Source organism: Struthio camelus, chromosome 1, assembly GCF_040807025.1.
Source record: "Struthio camelus isolate bStrCam1 chromosome 1, bStrCam1.hap1, whole genome shotgun sequence".
NCBI lineage: Eukaryota > Metazoa > Chordata > Aves > Struthioniformes > Struthionidae > Struthio > Struthio camelus.
In genome coordinates, this window is record NC_090942.1 from 127,275,386 (window position 1) to 127,295,810 (window position 20,425).

A 20,425-nucleotide genomic window follows, 5' to 3' on the forward strand; every position below is an offset into this window, starting at 1 on the left:
GGTCCGAACTATTTTATAATGTGTCATAACCAACTCACTGATAACAGATTAATTAGAATTATCTGGACTAAAGTGGACTGGTCACCTAGCTGTGAGAATACCGAGCAGGCACTTCTTAGTTCATTTTACGCTATTAAAATGTGTTTACACTATTAAAGTAGCTCTCTGAAATGCCTGTATACCAATGCGCGCAGCATGGGGAATAAACAGGAAGAGTTAGAGATCTGTGTGCGGTCGCAGGGCCATGATCTCATTGCAGTTACAGAGACATGGTGGGATAGTTCACATGACTGGAATGGATGGCTACGTGCTTTTTAGGAAAGACAGGCCAGGAAGGCGAGGTGGTGGAGTCGCCCTTTATGTGAGGGAGCAACTAGAATGTGTGGAGCTCTGCCTCGGGGTGGATGAAGAGCAAGTTGAGAGCCTATGGGTAAGGATTAAAGGGCAGGCTAACATGGGTGACACTGTTATGGGGGTCTACTACAGGCCACCTGACCAGGAGGATGTCATCGATGAGGCCTTCTACTGACAACTGGAAGTAGCCTCACGATCACAGGCCCTGGTTCTCATGGGGGACTTCAACCACCCTGACATCTGTTGGGAAGACAGCACAGCTAGGCACAAACAGTCCAAGAGGTTCCTGCAGAGCATTGAGGATAATTTCTTGACCCAGGTGGTGGAGACGCCAACAAAGAGAGGTGCAATGCTAGACCTTGTACTAACAAACAAAGAAGGTCTAGTTGGAGATGGGAAGGTTGGGGACAGCCTTGGCTGCAGTGACCATGAGATGGTGGAGTTCAGGATCCTACGAGGAGGGAGCAGGGCAATAAGTAGGATCGCAATGCTGGACTTCAGGAGAGCTAACTTTGGCCTCTTGAGGGACCTACTTAGGGGAATCTCCTGGAGTAGGGCCCTTGAAGGAAGAGGGGTCCAAGAAAGCTGGTTAATATTCAAGTATCACCTCCTCCAGGCTCAAGATCGGTGCATCCCTCTGAGTAAGAAGTCCAGCAAAGCGGGCAGGAGACCTGCATGCACGAGCAAGGGACTCCTGGCAAAACTCCAACAGAAGAAGGAAGGCTACAGAATGTGGCAAAGGGGACAGGCCACTTGGGAGGAATACAGGGACGTTGTCAGAGTGTGCAGGGATGCGACAAGGAAGGCTAAGGCCCACTTGGAATTAAATCTGGCAAGGGATGTCAAGGACAACAAGAAGGGCTTCTTCCAAGACATCAAGAGCAAAAGGAAGACTAGGGAAAATGTGGGCCCGCTGCTGAATGGAGCAGGGGAAGGGCCTGGTAACGAAGGATACAGAGAAGGCAGAGTTATTGAATGCCTTCTTTGCTTCAGTCTTCACTGCTAAGGCCAGTTCTCAGGAATTCCAGACCCTGGGGACAAGAGAGGAAGTTTGGAGAAAGGAAGACTCTCCCTTGGTTGAGGAGGATCAGGTTAGAGATCATTTGTCCAAACATGACATCCACAAATCCATGGGCCCTGATGGGATGCATTCACGAGTGCTGAGGGAGCTGGCGGATGTTATCGCTAGGCCACTCTCCATCATCTTGGAAAGGTCCTGGAGATCAGGAGAGGTGCCTGAGGACTGGAAGAAAGCCAATGTCACCCCAGTCTTCCAAGAGGGCAAGAAGGAGGAGCCAGGAAACTCCAGGCCTGTCAGCCTCTCCTCCATCCCGGGAAAGGGGATGGAACAGCTCCTCCTGGAGGTCATCACTAAGCAACTGGAGGACAAGAAGGTGATCAGGAGTAGCCAGCTTGGATTCACCAGAGGGAAATCATGCTTGACCAATCTGATAGCCTTCTGTGATGAAGTGACAGGCTGGGTAGATGAGGGGAGAGCAGTGGATGTTGTCTCCCTGGACTTCAGCAAGGCTTTGGACACTGTCTCCCATCACATCCTCACAGGTAAACTCAGGAAGTGAGGGTTGGATGAGTGGACAGTGAGGTGGCTTGAGAACTGGCTGGATGGCCGAGCTCAGAGGGTTGTGGTCAGTGGTGCAGAGTCTAGTTGGAGGCCTGTAGCTAGCGGTGTCCCCCAGGGGTCAGTCTTGGGTCCAGTCTTGTTCAATGTATTCATCGCTGACCTTGAGGAAGGGACAGAGTGCACCCTCAGCAAGTTTGCTGATGATACAGAATTGGGAGGAGTGGCTGATACCTCAGAAGACTGTGCTGCCATTCAGAGGGACCTGGACAGGCTGGAGAGCCGGGTGGAGAGGAACCTCATGGAGTTCAACAAAGGCAAGTGCAAGGTCCTGCACCTAGGGAGAAATAATCCCCTGCACCAGGACAGGCTGGGGGTTGACCTGCTGGAAAGTAGCTCTGCAGAGAAGGACCTGGGTGTCTTGGTGGACAACAAGTTAACCATGAGCCAGCAACCAGATGCCCTTGTGGCCAAGGCGGGCCAATGGTCTCCTGGGGTGCATGAGGCAGAGTGTTGCCAGCAGGTCGAGGGAGGGGATCCTGCCCCTCTCCTCAGCCCTGGTGAGGCCTCGCCTGGAGTGCTGTGTCCAATACTGGGCTCCCCAGGACAAGAGAGACATGGCACTACTGGAGAGAGTCCAGCAGAGGGCTACAAAGATGATGAGGGGACGGGAGCATCTCTCCTGTGAGGAAAGGCTGCGAGAGCTGGGCCTGTTCAGCCTAGAGAAGGGCAGACTGAGAGGTGATCTCATCAATGCGTACAAGTATCCGAAGGGAGGGTATCGAGAGGATGAGGCCAGACTCTTCTCTGTGGTGCCCAGCCTTGTGGACAAGAGGCAACGGGCACAAACTGAAACCCAGAAAGTTCCGTCTCGAACCTGAGGAAAAACTTCTTATGAGGGTGACAGAGCACTGGGACAGGTTGCCCAGAGAGGTCGTGGAGTCTCCCTCCTTGGCGGTAATCAAAAGCTGTCTGGACACGATCATGGGCAGTGTGCTCTAGAGGACCCTGCTTGAACAGGGAGGTTGGTCTGGCTGGAGATGATCTCCAGAGGTCCCTTCCAACCTCAGCCATTCTGTGATTCTGTGAAAGTCTGTTTTCTGAGTCCCTGGCTGTTATTACGTAGACGTGACATTTAGTATTGTGTTTTGGCTGGAAAGTAAAGGGAAAATATGACAGCAGAAATGATTACCTCAGGAGTAACTTGTAACTATTTTTTACCCCTAGTTTACTCCAAAAAGTTTTTGAATTTTGAAGCTGCGACTGTTAATTTCAGTCGCCAGACCACAGAGTCCATATTAGGTGAATAATTCCACAAAAAATAACCCAAACAAACAAACCATAGTGTGTCATTTGATATCTGGTTTGGGTCTTCTATCTTCTCCCTTTTGGGGAAATTCTATTTAACAGAAAAGAAGCAAAAACCCCACAGCCTTTCAAGTTAGACCAGTTGGCACCGTTGTTCAGCCCTGAAGGAGAACCCCGTGCACAGGCACAGAAAGTGACACTCTTTCCCCCCTCCATTTTTCCTTCCAAGTCAAACTACCCTCCGTGGCAGGCTGCTGGGGAGAAAGTGTGTCTCCTGCTACCCCGGGTCTTCTCTTCTAAGCAAACAGATCATTTCAGTCTCCTTTGCTGTCAGTCTACTAAACAGATAAGCATTTTTTTCCCTGAAAAGGTTTGGAAAAAATGGAAACTCCTTAAGATCTTCTTTATCTGTATTTTCAAATTTTATGTGTTATTATGCAACGTAGTTTGAAACCATAGTTTTTAATATTATGAAGTTGAGAAAATCAGAGTTGGGTTAGGAAACAGAAACACACACACCCTTGACTAAAATCCGTACCACAAGAAGAGCTGAAAATGTTTACCTAGGCATCTGGAGTACAAATGATACATTGTATTTTTATCACCATGGAAATGTAATTTTTGTGAAGCTTTTGCTTTCATTTAGCCAATTACATAATGAGTGTGGGACAGGTCAGAGAGAGATAAAGAAAGAGGGGAAAAACTATGGGGAGGGTGAGGATTGTTAAATGACCTGGAAAAATATATTATACTGCAGAGATTTTTTTTTTTGGTATAATAAACAGAAAAAAGGGTAAAATGGAGACCCCAAACCCACTTTCATTCCCCAAAATATCTCAATGTACAGTCTTATATTTTTCTCTTGGAGAAGTTTAAGAAATTAAAAATTTCCTGATGCCAGGCAGTAAAAGAGAAAGGTTATAGGGAGTATGAGACAGAAGTAAATGTATAATATTTGTAATAGATAAATGAATAGGTGACTAAATTACAGACATAAAGGGCAGATCTTGGTGTGTCCTGGCAATGACACATATGAAAGTGACCAGAAATCAAGGTTACAACTGCATTTGATTACTCTATTTGATGAGGCATGCCTACGACTGCACACTTTCACTTGCACATATATTTTATAAGAATATCTTATGAAGCCTGGAGCTTTTCCCCTCCATTACGTTTGTAAAAATCTGTATAGAAAATAAAATTAAATTGTATCTGGGAAAATCAAGAAGTTAATAAAAAATAAAATCTAATCAAGATGTTGTGTTCTTGGAAGGTATATCTAGAATTACAGCTATAGTTGGGCTGATACTTCTTTTGATATGAATAGCTTTTGAATTGCCAAGTATACTCTACAATATATGCAAACAACAAAATATTCTTGAACAATGTGCTTTCATTTCTTCATATGTAACAGCATAAAAATAAAACAATAAAATACGAAATAGTAAAAGCATCAAATTCCCAGTAATGAAATGTCTGTCTTCTATCATATTTAAGTTCCAAATCACATCTTTCTTGTTTGCTTAAAACCATACATTGAAAATGAAAAATTGCCACAAAACTCTGCAATTTTGTAACTCAAACCAAAAATCTGTTACATACAACTGCAGTTATTTATGTCAGCTTCTTGACTTCATATTTATAGCTCTTGAAGTGGATCTAACTTTTTAGGAGCAATTTATAAAGCCTTGATCACCTGTCTGGGACTGCATTCTGGTTTTCTCACTTAAGTTTCTGTTTTTAGAATAGAGGCAAAAGATTCTTTGTGCTGTGCAAATCAGTTCATGGTGGGGGGGAAGTAGAGATGCACCGTATCTTGTACCACATTTGTAGAAATGGTTTTCTCTCATCTCCATAACCAAGTTAAACACATTGTTAACCTCTTCTTTGCTCCTGGTGGTTCTACACACTGGACTTCATGCCAGGGTCCCAACATCTCTCAGTAGAAAAACTTACAAAGTTCAGTATTTTGGCTTGTTCAGACAGACCAGTGTGATCTTTTCCTTCATTTTCACAGGTAGGATCTTACTGTCATGTTATTTTGGGTCCACAAGATAAAGTTCCTTCATCTCTGCCAGATAGTGACTCCTCAACATATGCCAAGTCAATATCTCTAGCTAACGATAGATGCCTATGTATATAATCCTCCTCCACACAAATGCAGCTATGATTCCTGTGATCTTCAAGTGATTAATCATATGTTTGAAGGTCTACCATAGAAGAATAGGTTGTTTCCTTATGCTTATTAGGCTTATTATTTGGATTATCAGGAGAGATTAAAGCATTGTTAGGACTCTTCAGAATTAGTGTAGTTATAGTAGGATGTGGAGTCATGTTTGTTTATAGAGTAATTCATGAAATTTAAGTGATTATTACTTCAGAAAATGTCTGCTGAATGCTTGTGAGGAATATCACTTTTACCAAACTGACAGAACTTCAACCCTTCATGCCAGTGCTTTGCATTTTCTCCTTTCTTCAGATATTAGCAGGTTTTGTATGACTGGATTTTCTCGCTCTACCATTTCCTATCTCTGTGGAACTGCCTGTGTACTTAAATTGACAATATCAGTGGGGTTTACCTCGATGGGGCTAACATATTCACATCTGCTGTCAAACGCAATGTCCTTGAAGTTCAGGCGTACTATTAAATGCAAAATAACTTAATCTAAGGTTTCACTTTTGAGGTCATGAAAACACAGCAACTTGTTAAGGTATTTCCAGAACACTGTTAGGTAATTGAAATTACCATCTCTGCTAGTTTGCATGCTGATGAGATTAATTTGAGCATCTGCAAGTTCATTAAATGTCATAGGTTTTTACTCTCTCTTACTCATTTTTTAATGTGGTCTGAGAGCGCTTTTTTTGGCAAGCTCCAAATAAGCTGAGGTATGCTATGATTGTACCTCTTCACCTATTCTTGCACTATACCTGGGTTTTAAATCATTCTCCTTCACAATGAGACTTTCATGTCTGATGCTGAGGTATGTTCTGTGTAAAAGATGAAAAAGCTCATCCCTATTAATATGTTTTGTTTTATAATGCCCTTAATGACTGGACTCTTGGACTCACCTATGGTCAGATTTTCAAATCTCTGGAGCAGTAGCAGCTCTAATGCTTTTTCCTAGGTTGAGACAACAAGAGAAAATTTTGCAGATGTGTGTGTGTGACTACGTGTATAACGTAACAAAAGTTCAAGCAAGACTATTGTACCAGAAAGAACATTATAGGCTCTTCAGCATCAAGATAATGCTAAAGGATAGCAATATTCAGCTGTTATACATTGGGAAATAGTAAAAATGGTCATTCCCTTGTGAAATACCTTGTAATTTCTACTGCACACCCCTTTTTGTGCTCAATCTGAGTTGCCACATGCCCTTGCCATGAGGCTAGGGGAGACCAAGGAAACCCCCATTGAGTACAACTGTGCAACTCCAGCAACACAAGAGAACTTGGTAACATGTTTAAGACTTAGTAAACACTATGAAAACTTTTTACATGTAGACAAGCTGTTACATTCTGTTAATAAGTCTGTATGAGGTTTGTAGTTACCCTCATTGCCTTATGCTATCATTGTATGTCATCATTAATATAGGATTATAAATAAAGCTTTCAGAGAGGCTTATAAATTTCTGCTGGTGCTGAATCCACTGTCATGATCATAAGAGTCCTTCCTGCTCAGCTGTTTGTTGTAGTTTAAGGAAGCTTTTTTATTTTTGTTCCTTTTCTTGTTCTACTTCCTGAATAAGTTCATTGCGTTATTTTCCAGATAACAGCTCACAGGTGTTTCAGTTCTGTAGGTATTAAAATTTTGACTGAAACTTTTTTTTATTTCATAGAAACAGCTCACAGGTGTTTCAGTTCTGTAGGTATTAAAATTTTGACTGAAACTTTTTTTGATTTCATAGAGCTTTTTTTCATTAATTTGCCTATCTTCATTGTCATAGCAGTCATCATTTTAAAAGAAATACGTGGAGAAGCGAAGTATGAGGAAGAACTCAGTGGTATGTGTGCAGTTAATCCATCCTTAGCAAGACTTTGTCATGCACTTGGCAAATCCAGATGTCTGTAGCTTTTAATCTGTAGTTCAAGATGTGCCCAGAGAGAGTGGCCACCTCTGGAGTTCCCTGGGTAGATACGGGTTTATTCAAGGACAATCTGGTTAAAAGGAATTGTTTCTGGATTCTGCATCATTCTGAAATTATCTGTAATACATACAGAAAAGCAATTCAATCAGGAAGAATATCAAACTGTGCAATGAAACTATGCATGAACTGAAATAAATAATTCCAAATCAATCCCTTTCTCTACTTTAAACAGACAGCATATCCATTAAAAACCGACAGCCAGTTCAATTTTAAAGGGAAATAATGTTAATAATGTTTGTATACTGCCAAGCGTGGATGTGGGAAAGGCTAGCTAAGCATATTTCATGATCATTTCCAGATTATTCAAATACTATTTCATGCTTGCTTGTCTAGAAGATCCATACACAGAAACACTCATTCAGCTGTGGTCTGCTATAGAGGTCCACGGTAAAGTAAGAGTGACAACTAGGCCATTTATACTACTTATTTTTACTACTTTTACTATTTCATTCATAGAGAAGGACAGTGTACGGTAGATCAAGTACTCAGGAGGAAAGGTTCACTTCTACATGCAGTGGAGCTGGGTTTGTTGCTATATTTTCACATTACAGCATGCAGGAGTTACTGACTTTAGGACTCTTAAGTCTCTTATCTCAACTTTTTCCTTGCTCTTTTACATAACATGATTACAAATGTACCTTTATATTTTATTTGCATTTCTCTCTCAAGGAAGCCCTGACCAAGGACAAGAACCCTGTTATGCCAGCTGTTATAGAGTCACAGGGTAGAGATAGTCCCTGTTCCTGAAGCATACCAGATAAACTTGGCCACTTACACCAACTATAATGTAAGAGGCACGGGTATGGACAGAAATGGGAATACAAGTTAAAACAAGAGAGTATTGATCAAGAGGGTAATTGGTCAGGTGTATCAAGAGCCTTATTTTTGTCAGAGGAGATCTGTAAAGAGGTGCTGAGGCAAGATAGCAGGTGCCTTTGAAGAGAGATGGAGAGTCCCACCCTTGCGCAGCCGACAGGGTGACAGAAAGAATGAATGCGCTTGCTAGAAAACCTGATGTGTAGAGGAACAGAGGCTGTACTCATGACTAATTAGAGGTGATATCTGCCTCCACTGTATTAATAGTCGATACATTTATCAAAAAGGGTAGACCATGAAGACTGTGACAGTGAAGAGGAAATATTTATGCTTCATGCAACAGAGTACATATATGCCAGTAGTACATGTATATTTTCTTCCCTCAGAGACATCAAGTCCTTGTATTTAGTGAAAGTGTTGTGTTTAAACAGGGCTTCTGAAAGGTAAGGATAGCTTTTAGTTCCTGCCAGCCACACCCCACATCTACACATAATGGCAGCCACTCTATCCAGTGTAGGGGTCAAAAGGTTTTCATCAGCCTCCAACAAAAATGGCATAAGCCATGGGACAGCACTATGCATCATGCAGGACAGGAGCCCCCAGACGTGAGATAGCTCATCTTCTGAAGGCAGCAGAACCAAGCTCTGTGCCAACGCTTTGCCAGATACTAAGCAGGACTATTGTTTAGATAAAATTGCCAAAATTCTCATGTGACTGAGGTGCCAGAGCCCCTTCGACTCTCAGTGGAGAAGGAATTAGGTTCAAGAGTTACCTTTCTTGGAAATACAATGCTGACTCCACAATTACCTGGCCAGCACATAAAGATGAAGGAGGCCATGCACACGGATTAGCAGCTATTGCCTCCCCTGCCCCCAACACCCTGCAAAGAGGCTGCTGAACAGATTAAGCACCCCTGCCTCAGACATTACTCAGACTTTGTGCAGGATGACAAGTAATAAACACTGGAAACAGAAAACAAGCATTTTAACAAAACTAGTAAAGCATGACTCTTTGGCCTTTAATTGACTCCCTGGGGTCTGAATGATGAGATATGCTGGTGTCTTTTTCTTAAAGCAATACAAAGAGAAAAGAAAAGAAGGTGGGGGTCCAAAAAGCTGTACAAAATCAGATAAGGAAAAATACCAGCAAATATTGATATTAATGAGGAAATTCACCATATACTGCACCTTCAAGCTGTTATTTCATTTTGTAATATATACGTTTATGGGTTTACTATTATTGTTGCTGCTATTGTTATTATTCTTTCCCAAGAAACTATTTCAGTTACTGATATAATCCTGTGCCAGATCTGGATATGATTTTCTTTGTTTCAGTATTGGATATTTTGCAATTACAACACCTATATTCAGTGTTACCAACACTCTGTGGAATAGATTTCCTGCTCTTTTGTACAGCCAGACTTCCTGCTATATATTTCTACAGTTCCACTAAATAAGAGCCTCAGCAAACCACCATAGTGCTGAATGTCTCCAGTTTAACTTCCACACAAATCTTGTGTGTTATAGGAAATAGTCTGTGTTCTTTCTCCCTTTTAGTGTTTCTTAAGGTTTTACTGAATAAATGGAAGCCCAAGATGCTCTTTCTAAGTCAGTTACCCATTGACTGGAAGGTCTTAAATCTTTTTCCTTCCTTCCTTCCTTCCTTCCTCCCTACCTCTCTTCCTCCCTTCCTTCCTTTCTTCCTTTCTCTTTCCTTCCTTCCTTCCTTCCCAAGATAATTAGTTTTCTAACAGCTAACTCTACTTTAAAAACAAAAGAAATAAAGACAAGCATGTATTTTTCCTATAGAATGCCAGATTTTGAGGCAATAAATGCCAGATTTCAATGTCAACAAGAAATTGCTTGCTTCCAGGATGAAGTTAGTTGAGGAAAGAGAGGAAGAAAGAGGTAAGAAAAGGCATGGAATATAGGAAAGACACAAGTTCAGTGTCACATAGATTTTTGAAAGTCCTTAGCATCTACTTCTTGCCACAGTACCATGCCAAAAATGGAGTATATATCAACCATTTGCCTTTTCCTTTGTGTTTGAGAGTAGTAGGTAAAACTAAACTAGGATCTACAGAGAGGTGATGAGAACCAGTCCTCTTGCATGTTCAACTAGAGAACTACATCCCATTCAACTTTGAAGAGTTTGCATCACAGAATTTGGATCTTCTTTATGGACCTCCCACTATGAGACGTGAGACAAATACACTGTTATTTCCACAGCTTAAAATCCAAAGTAAATCTCTCAGTTGCTGCTCCTGCCTGCTTGGCTCAATCTTTTTCCTCTGGTCACTCAGTATGTAAGCCGATGAGCTTAATTTATGTATCACCATTTTATCTTAAAATCATTCTGTTTCTTTTTTGCCTGTCTGCAAGACAACTGAGGAATGGCATAGCTGTAGCATATTTTTTAATTTTTCACCTATCAATTGTATACATCTTTCCTTAGCCATCAGTTTAATGTGAAAATTACAGAAAATTTATCATGTATACAAATATTTTCCAAATTATGCCACAACATAAAAAGAATAAAATCTGTCTGTTTGCCTGCCAGTATGATACTATAATAACTCAACTCCTTCCTCTTATACCTAGGTCAAATTTTGCCTGAGGTTCACTCAGTTTAAGTTGCTCACTTCCTCCCAGCTTTGTCTGGCTCTCGCAGTGAGCTGGTCTTTAATCTAAATCCAAAACATCCAGTCCTTCCAGATGTCCTCAATCGCTTAATAGAGAAGGGCTCTGTACCTCCTCTCCTCTCAGTGAACAACACAGAAAGGAAACAAAATGCGTGCTCTCTAAGGAACGTGGAATTATTCTGTATGAATTTATGAATATTGTATGAGGCCAGGTAACAAGAAATGTTTATTTAGATATATCACACACAGCTTAATAGCTGAGCTGCTAGAAAACAACAAAACAACAACGCATAAATAAAACAACTAGGAGATACTTGCTGGACAACTCAAACCTCTAGCATCCAAACTCCCATAGCATTCCCTCTAACAGATAGCATCTCCACACGTGCAGTCCTGCACATCACAGATTCTAAATTAACTGAATGAGGATGCACAGTTAATCATTCACTTAAAAAGTCATCATTACAAGTTCCCAGCCAGCAGGACTTTTCATACTTTCTTCATGAAAATGAATGGTGCACTTTTATCTTGTCCTTGAAAAAAGAAACTTGAAAAATAACATTTTTCCAGAGTTTAAACAACTGTTGTTAGCACAACAACCTGAGAAAGGACATTAAGCATAGATAGCATTCATAGTGTTCATAGCATTAATGAACACTAAGAATGATTTGTGAATAGTCAACTCAATATCCTGTCAAGAAGCCACACAGTGTAGACACAAAAAATGAGTTACTTGAGCTAGAATTCATCCAGGTTACAATACAATGGGAAAACAATGGTAAAACATCTAACTATAATATGAGGGAAAGAAAGGAAATGGGAAACAAATGGTTATTAACATATTTTACAAGTTCAGTAATGTGGGTGAATGGTAGGGGAAGCCAAAGAAATCTATTAATAACCTATTGAACTGTACATAATAAGACTTGGAACAAAAATCAGAAACAAGAAAAATAGTATGTTAGGTATAAACTCAGACTTAGATTAAATGATAACTTCGTAAATAGATGTGCAGAAAAGCACCAATTGCTTCTTCTCTAAATCTTGTACACGATGCAAACGCATCACAGCTGATGTTGTCCCTAGAACAGAGGTCTGACATTCACAACAGAGGAATGGATGGGACAGTTATACTTAGGTTAAGCATTTTAAAGCAAACTTGATCTAACAATTTATTTACCATGTCATTTAAAGGAACTTTCTGAGGAGCTGTATGAACAGCTACTGTCAGTATTTACTCAGTCTTAGAAAACTAAGGAAATTCCAAAGGACTGGAGAATGACAAACATTCCCGATATCTGAAAAGGGCAAAAGGGATGACTCAGGGAACTAGAGAACAATTATTGTGACACTGATCCCAGCTAAAATACTGAAACAGTTAATGTGGGAGTGTATTCACAAAGAATTAGAAGCTGAAAATGTACTTAATGCCAGGCAACGTACTGGCAAGGTAGGTTTTCTCAAACAAATCCATCATCTCTTCTTAAAAACAGAGTTATAGGTCTGGCTGATAAAGATGATTCTGTTGATATAATGCATTTGGATTTCTCCAAGACATTTGACTTTGCACCACATGACATTTTGGTTAAAAAGCTCGCATTATATGGAATTAACAGAACACATACTAAACGATTTAAGAATTAGCTCATGACACATCTCAGAAGGTAGTCACTAAGGCTGAGGTACCAGAGAGTGAAACTGCTTCCTGCATTGTCTCAGGAAATTAATTGTTGGTCTAATTCTACTTAATATTGTCATCTATGACTTTGTTCAATCTTTTTTTAGATTATTCAAATCATGAAAATCCCCACATAGCAATCTAAAACTGACTGAAAATAAGGCTACTTTTCTCAGTTATCTTCTTTGGCACCTGGGAAGGAGTCCACAGATCCACAGTGTCCATGAATGAGCTCTGGCTGGGACAAGAGTATGAAATCTTCCCACGTAACATTTGCTAACAGCACCAGAATTGGTCCAATATTAAATAATGAGAGTAGACAATTGGCACAACCTAGTTCAAGTTCTTTGGTTAAATAATCAGGACCTGGCAGAGTACACTTACTGCAGTTAGATGCAAGGTAGTACAGCTGGGAATAGAGGACCAGAACAAGTGATTCTCTGTGTTTAAACGTACAGAAAGAAGACTGTTCTGGGAAGCAGAGGCCCAGGACTGAATTTAGAGGCCATAAGCTCTCATTGTAGCGCTCTGTGGAAAGTGCTGATGTGATACTTGGATCCATAAAAGGATCTGGAGTAGAGAAGGAAGGGCAGACGGAGATGGGTACTCTTGTGTGACAGAATTAAATGAATTTCTGAATGGGATGGCTGATACTACAAAGTGGTACAGAAAATCCTATGCAGAGCCAGGCTGATGCATTTTGCTATTATGCTCAGAGTCCTACTTAGTATCACATTTTGGAGGAGGAATTTTATGTTAAATCTCTCCTTTCTCCTATTCTTTGTGTTTTCTATTGTTAAATCAGTAGACACCTGATTACTGTGCTGGCTCCCAGCCATATGTCTTCCAAGGATGATTTGCAGGTGGCAGTCCCAGCTGGTAGATAGATTGCTTTACAGAAAGCCTCAGTGAAAGGGGGAGGGGAACAGAAACCACCTCTCCAGAGAGAGACATTAATGTGCAGAATCTGTTGCCTGACATGTAGAATTCCTAAAGGTCTCAGTGGGGTCAAAAAGACATTTAGCACTATAGCAGGACATAGACTACGGCAGAAACCTCCAACGGAAATCTTAAACCACTAAATTTATGTTTCCTCCCATAGTTCCAGTCTACATTTGCAAGACATTGCTGTAGACTGCTGGCTTTCCAGGTTGTCCTTTATAGCATGTAGCTTACGCGGCCCATCCTTACGGCCTGCTGGACTCTGTCTTCTCTCCTCACATTTCCCAGACCTGTTCTTGGTCACTTGCTGCTCCTCTCCTCCACCTGCGCAAGTAAGTGAAAGCTGGCACCATTCCATAAAGAGCTGGCTGCCTTGTAAAAATGTTCTAAATCATGGTCTAACGCATGGCTCTGTGAACAGAGAAAACCACATGTCACATCTGATAGCACTTCATTCTTAAAACAGCCAGAAACCTCCCTCCTACCACAAGGACCTCTTTCATCCTTCTCAACCACAATCTGATAGCCAAATTTCCTTTGAACTGGTTGCTCACAGCAAGTGCCTTCTTTGAACCCTGAGAGTCTTTATCCATCTCTGCCTAAATAATTCCTAGGGAAATTTTTTCAGAAAACAGGTATGGTAGCCAGTATATTGCTCCTGTCATGCAAAGGACAAAAAATACACTTATCCAGACTGCTGGGCTGCACACTGATCACTGATTTCACCCACTGCATGTATTCCTGTTCAGGAAATAGATCTAGTGCATTGTAATTCTTTCAAGCTCTCTCTCTTAACAATGCTTTGTATATTAATGAGGTTACTGTTAATCTATCATCTGCAAATGGCTTACTGTGAGTCCATAAAATTTTGATGGGAAATAACAATCCAGCTGGGATATTATTTAAAAAAAAAAATAAAAAAGTCAGAGGTGTTTTCAGGCAGAGTAAGATGATAATGCTCTTGGCTCTTCTGTCACTGTCATGGTGGATAGGCCAGAGGAAAGGTCCTAAAGCCCTTGTCCTAAAATACAGGGCAATGTTTCTGTAGGATTGCCAATAAATGGCCACGGAGTCCTAAAAGTCCACAGTGATCTCACTTTTAGGTATTATGGGCTTCTGAAAATCAGTTCCTTTAGAAATGGAAAGCATCTTTTAAACCTCCTGCTCCTTTCTTTTTTTTCCAGGCCTTTTTATGGAAAATATTCTCATTTTAATTAGCAGGCCTCTGAAGGTATGACCACTCTTCAGTTTCACTTAGCGCTGCTGCTGATTGAAAGCCGTAATGCAACAGGGGAGGGAGCACCACATGGGCAGGATGTAAATAGAACAGGCATCTCCAAATGCTTGATACTGTTGAGAAATTCTGAGCTCATCCCATTTGGCTTTAGTTCCCTAACTATGCTTTCCTCTCATGCCCTGACTCTTAATTCTGAATTGGAATTAGCTGGTTACCTACTGTAAGTGGGTATTAGAGATGAAGGACTGTTCTGGATAATGTTGATGGTCTTTTATTCTTGTTGCAAAGTGTGCCCAGCATTAAAGAAAGGCAGGAAAGCATAAGAGAACCAGACAGACCTGAACATGCATAGCAAGGACACTGAGGCCGAAGTTACAACCAAATAGTCAATGGTATCGCCCAGATTTGAAGTTACCCTTGAGAGTTCATCTACTGAAACCGAAACCATCTGTTCTCTTTAACGAGGATGTATTCAAGAATTGAGGATTTTGAGTCAGAGAGAGTGGCATGCATATTAAGAAGCTGAGTATTGCCTGAATATTACCAGAATCGAAAATATCCTTACTCAAGAATGTGTGCCAAGCAATGCACATGTAAATCACTTCCAAAGGTAGGATAACGTACATGTACTGATACTCATCCAAATTCTGAAATCAGACTTGCTTCTATAGGCAATAATTAAGATTGAACAGTGTCTCAAAAGCACCTAAACCACTTTGGAGCCCATGAGCATGTATGAATAGGCAAGTGCAGATTAGCCTTTTGTCTGCACTCTGGCCAGTGGAGCAAAGTCGAGCTCTAAAAGTAGGAAATGCCAGACTTCAGGTTGCTTGTAAGTGTTTCACCTGCCTCTAGGAGAGTTTGCATTAGGACACAGTCTTTAATTACAGGGACATTTACCATATTTTTTCTGGGACCCCACATTATTCGGTACCTATCTGAGGTGGATGGTGATTGTTTAACAAGCAGCTCTTCAGCATTTCACTTTTTCTTTGCCATTCAGTGCAAGGTCCTAGACTGTACAACATGAACATTTTTCCAGTCCTGCTTGGAAGGCAGAATCCTAATTTTTTCATGAGAATTTCTATTGTACTCTCCATTACATTGCTGTGCTCCAGAAACATACACATAATGTCCTCATTTTACAAATCAAGAACTGAGGCAGAAGGGATGAAAATAGAAACCCTGCCTCTGGTTGTCCAACAGGTTATGTCTAAATGGTGGGGTGGGTATGAACCACAGTGAACCTTGCCACAGTGTTTCATCCAGCCGTGGGGAGGAGAGCCTCTGGAGATCACATGGAGCTCCCTCCTTTTCCATCTATCCAGATTGCTGTTCAAAGGACCTCCATGCCTAAGGAGAAATATCCAAGTCTTGCTCTGGCAGAGAGTCAGGGCATGGCTGGTGTGCACAGCACCTGAGTACAGCATTAACCATTAGGACACAGTTTTTCAGAGTGACTGGCCTTGCAGACAGGTCCAGATAACCCAGGATAGCTCTGCTAACTTGTGTTGAAGCTATGAGTCCTCAGCTCTCCTACAAGGGACCAGAGACCTGGGCCAGGCAAACAACTGGAAAACAAGGGCCTCAGAAATGAAGATGACCTGAGAAAAAAATAGCCTCACAACGGCATTTAGACACCTAAGACGCAGAAAAAAGAGATTTTTCAAGATCATCTTGGCAATCACTGTAAGCAATCATCTCCATTTTGGGCACTCAAATGCACAGGAATCTGGCCTTAAATGGTTTGCCAGCGTTATATATGAATTCTGAAGCAGAGGAAAAATCTTATTCTTTAGGATAGTATTCAAATACTCTCACAATAACAGAAAATACAAAAAATAGCTTTGGAAGGATGATCTAGTTAATTATGTTACCTCCAGCCTCTCCTCTCCCAGGGCAGGATCAACTGCTTCTACATCATTTCTAAGATGTTTATCTGACCTGTTCTTAAAACAGAATGATTGTAAAGCTGACCTATGCAATCAATATGAAGAGCAATGAAATTAAATAAGAGGTGAAGGCGAAGAAATGCGAAATGTATTCAAATCCTGCAGACACCTTTCCCAAGAATCACCTAACACTTTCAGTTGCAATCTAACGAGTACCTGAAGTACAATCTCTACAGTATTCTTTCCTATGAAGCTAGTTCAGTAGTCCATGCTATTACATTAGGCTTTAAGTTAAATACCTAAAATTATATAATACTTCATCCTTATTAGCCCCTTTTTAGATAATGCTCAGAGTTTGCACGGCATTTAGAGTAGGAGTTCAAAAATAATGAACCCTGCGATTTGAAATTACCTTTACTTAGTTTAAGGTTCTTAGAGCATGAAGTGTATTTTTATAACTGAGACAACAAGAAAAGGGCTGTAAAAGAAAAGTCAGAATAGTCATAGGGGCTGATTCAGGATGAGGGCAAAAGAGCCAGCTGAGTCTTCTCTATTAACAGTGTCCAGCATGGTATGTGATCTGGGTAACATCACAGGAGATTAGCCAGACTGCTGAACAGCTTTTTCCCCCACCGCACCCCACAAAGGCAGCTGCCTCTAGCTGTATATTGTGTGATCTATTTGCACTGGCTTGGCTGAGTAAATATGGAGATGCCTGCAGGGCACCTAGCTACAAGGTAAATTGCATGTAGTCAGGGATAGTAGCCTTCAATCGTAGAAAGGCCAAATATCAGCTAAATGTTAGGATACAAAGATGAGTACTGAAGAATTCATAGATACAGTAAGGAAAGTCATATATATCCATATGTAAGTATGGATATATATACACACATACACACACACACATATATATATTGATTCTATCTTACTGCCTGCAACAGATAAATAGTGAACATCATTTCTTCCTGCATTTTCATTCTACAAAGTGCCTTTTCTGTTTCTATAGCAACTTCTGTTGTTTGTAACTTGTAGTCCATGCTAAAAATATCCTAGTTTTAAGGGGGAAAATTCTAAAAAGTTAGCATAATTGGAAAGGATGGCATTTTTAAAATAAAATAAAGTCCTAGACTGTGCTTAATAAGTAGCCTATTCACCATAAGAAGCACTGAATATGACATCCATTATGTGACTTAATAGAAAAAGAAAATAGAAAGGGGGCTTTTATTAGTATGTCTCAGGTTCTTTGCCACAACCTGAATTACTGCCATTTGAATGACTCTCTAGTGATATCCATCAGAAATTCTGCCACCTGGTAATGCGTAGAAAAGAGTTCCACCTCTAGACATACACATCTTCCTGTCATGGGACCCCATTGTACGGGCTTAAAAGCAATATATGCAATTAATGTGCTCCATTCTCAATTGCAGTGATTGCAGCAGTAGGTGCCCAGCATCACATGTTAGACAGAGATTTTGGGAAGAGGAACTTTAACAACGGCCGAGGTTCGCAAGATAAACTGATGAATGCCTTTTTCTTTCCTTTAAATGAACGAAAAGTATTTTCTGCGTTGCCCTTCAGTTCCCTCGAGGTGATACAGATCTGAAACTATCCCTCCCCAGATGACAGTCATTAAAAATTTATAAATACAGATGGTTTCTGAAGGATAACTAGTCTTCTTCCCCATTCTGTGCTAGTGTAGTTTCTCCAGAGTGTTTTGCAGTAACATGTACACACCGGGAGGCACACATTTTGTATGAAACCATAGCTGTGAATTTTCTGGGTGCAGTATTGCACTACAATGAGCAGAACAGGATGAGTGTCCTTACAGTATGAGTCTGATGGGCTCATAGCCCCCTTCATTTCTCCCCTCTCTACTGCACACACTGCCCCAGCAGTGGCCCACATATGAGAAACAGCAAGGGTTCAATGTGGAGCCTGGATGGAGCAGGTCCTCACCAGCCTCTGGTCTGTGTCTAAGGACTTCTTTCTGGGAAAGGAAGAGGAAAAAGGTATAGCAAAAAAAACAGGCAAAACAGGAGGTCAAATTTGTTAATTGGGCAACTTCCCGCTTGCATACAAGAGCCAATAAAACCAGTAAATGCAAGAGTGAGATATCACAACACCTCTGTATTAAAATACATGGAAGACACCCTGGAAGATCTTAATTAATTTTATTTTCTAGCTAAACTGAATACTTGTGGGGATGGAAACTCCACAGTATTTGTCCTAAACAGAACACATTGTCAGCAGCCAATAAATTAAATTGTAATAAATGGAGTCATCCTGCTGCCGCACAGTTTTGCACAGACGTTCCTGCTAGCACTGCTGTATATCAGTAGATGCTTCTCCTTGAACTTATTCTATTATCTGCATCTTTCCACAGGCTGGTGATTTTCAGCTATTTTCTTGTTGATCTCAGTTTTACCAGGGGAGGTGCAGAGGATGTCTTAGCTTTCCTCCATTTCCAATTACATTCTGAAGATAACTTTGCTTTATTCCGTCGTCTGCTGCTTCCAGCCGTCCTCACTTTTTAAGAATTTGTTGGTTCTCTGCACATCATTCATCCCTCATTTCACCATGAACAGCTTTGTCTTGCAAGGGGATACAGTTATTACATGTGATATGCAATTGTATGATCAGTTATCACAAAGGTTACAAGATTAAGTCTTTCACTACCCAGGAAAACAGTATCCCTGCCTGTCATTCATTTTCCAAGTAAACTTAAACATACCTTGTGAATTGATTATGGCAGACTGCAGACTGGTTGTCCCTTTGGTCTCTCTTTCCTTCTTCCACGCTTTGCAGACTCTCCCTTGTCTCTCCATTGCCGTTATTCTTTATGCTGCCGCTCTTGCAAGAGACACTGGCAGTTAAGTGGCTGCTAAGGTCTCATCAGCTCCAGAAAGAAGCAGAGCTGGTATCTTACTACAATTTGCTATTCTGGTTCCAAGCCATTCTGTTCTTTCTCAACTTTAATTTTTCATTTTGTAGTGTCAGAAGCAGCGGGTAATTTGATCCATGTTAGCTGGAATAATGCCAAGAGTTATAATCCCAAAAGGTACCCAAAAAATCAAGGTGCAGCACTTTCTGTTTCATCAGCCTTTGACTAATCTCCTCTGCCACACGTTCTACCACCAATGCCAGCTTATTTAGTCACTGATATCCGAAATTCTTCATTCAGATAAAAGGGGTAGCAGATTTTTGTTTGCTCACAGATGGCCATCTTCAGTTGATGTAAGTGGATACAGTTCTCCAGAAGCCAATGTACCTATTCAGAGTGGCTGATGATCCACCCCCTATATGAGACTGAAATTTCCTCTTCTGCTGGAAGACTGCTGAAAAATTCCAAAGGTTATTTTAGATGTGCAAGTTGCTCCTTTGATAATGCATGGAGAAGAAAGCCAGATGTCTCCTACTGTCGACCGGCTTGAAATGTCATCAGCTCTTTCATGGTGACAAATATATTTCTTGAAATGCATTTCCATTACAGGAATATGCTGTGTTAGGAAGGTGCAGTACCACCTTTAAAATCAATTAGCATTTTAATCTTTATTAAGGAGGGGTTTATTTTCATTGAACATGCGTCAGAACTAAAAGCAATGTAGCCATTTTTTCTGTTCAGAAACACTATTGGGGTGCTGTACTGAGTACGCTGAATACAGAGTACCTTCCTAGAGCTGCCAGTAATTATTCAGAAAGGTTACTCTACACTCTTCTATACCCGCCGAAATTTAGTGCAGCTGCTGGACGTGAGTTTTCTTCTCTATTTTCATCTCTAATGATTTATGACCCACTTAGCTTTTAAAAATGCCGTTATGTTCAGCACTGAGAAA

General features: G+C 40.9%; 1 long non-coding RNA gene across 1 annotated transcript in view; it reads right to left on the minus strand.

The window, feature by feature from the left end:
• Positions 1 to 19,841, minus strand: part of LOC104147137 (uncharacterized) — a 108,683-nt gene extending 88,842 nt beyond the window's left edge. Inside the window, exon 1 of the long non-coding RNA XR_694857.2 lies at positions 19,324 to 19,841. This is a non-coding gene — a long non-coding RNA (uncharacterized lncRNA). The remainder of the gene's footprint in view (positions 1 to 19,323) is intronic.
• Positions 19,842 to 20,425: the final 584 nt, after the last annotated feature.